Genomic DNA, 1,147 nt, shown 5'->3' on the forward strand with positions numbered 1-1,147 from the left:
CTTGTATAGCTATAAACTTCCCTCTTAGAACTGCTTTTGCTGTATCCCATAGGTTTTGGATCATCGTGTTTTCATTGTCATTTGTCTCTAGGTATTTTTTTATTTCCTCTTTGATTTCTTCAGTGATCTCTTGGTTATTTAGTAACGTATTGTTTAGCCTCCATGTGTTTGTGGTTTTTACTTTTTTTCCCCTGTAATTCATTTCTAATCTCATAGCGTTATGGTCAGAAAAGATACTTGATATGTTTTCAGTTTTCTTAAATTTACTGAGGCTTGATTTGTGACACAAGATGTGACCATCCTGGAGAATATTCCATGTCCACTTGAGAAGAAAGTGTAATCTGCTGTTTTTGGATGGAATGTCTATAAATATCAATTAAATCTACCTGGTCTTTTGTGTCATTTAAAGCTTGTGTTTCCTCATTAATATTCTGTCTGGATGATCTGTCCATTGGTGTAAGTGAGGTGTTAAAGTCCCCCACTATTATAGTGTTACTGTCCATTTCCTCTTTTATAACTGTTAGCAGTTGCCTTATGTTTTGAGGTGCTCCTATGTTGGGTGCATATATATTTATATTTGTTATATCTTCTTCTTAGATTGATCCCTTGATCATTATGTAGTGTCCTTCCTTGTCTCTTGTTACATTCTTTCTTTTAAAGTCTACTTTATCTGATATAACTATTGCTACTCCAGCTTTCTTTTGATTTCCCTTTGCATGGAATATCTTTTTCCATCCCCTCACTTTCAGTCTGTACGTGTCCCTAGGTCTGAAGTGGGTCTCTTCTACACAGCATATAAATGGGTTTTGTTTTTGTATCCATTCAGCAAACCTTTGTTTTGGTTGGAGCATTTACTCCATTCACGTTTATGGTAATTATCGATATGTATGTTCCTATTACCATTTTACCTTATGGGTGCTCCCTTGTATATTATATGTCATTTTTCTCTTGCTGCTTTCAATAATTTTTCTTTGTCTTTAATTTTTGCCACTTTGATTACTATGTGTCTCAGCGTGTTTCTCCTTGGGTTTATCCTGTATGGGACTCTGCATTTCCTGGACTTGGGTGGCTACTTCCTTTCCCATATTAGGGAAATTTTCGACCATAATCTCTTCAGATATTTTCTCGGGTGCTTTCTCTCTCTTTT

Source organism: Physeter macrocephalus, chromosome 2 (assembly GCF_002837175.3).
Source record: "Physeter macrocephalus isolate SW-GA chromosome 2, ASM283717v5, whole genome shotgun sequence".
Classification (NCBI taxonomy): domain Eukaryota; kingdom Metazoa; phylum Chordata; class Mammalia; order Artiodactyla; family Physeteridae; genus Physeter; species Physeter macrocephalus.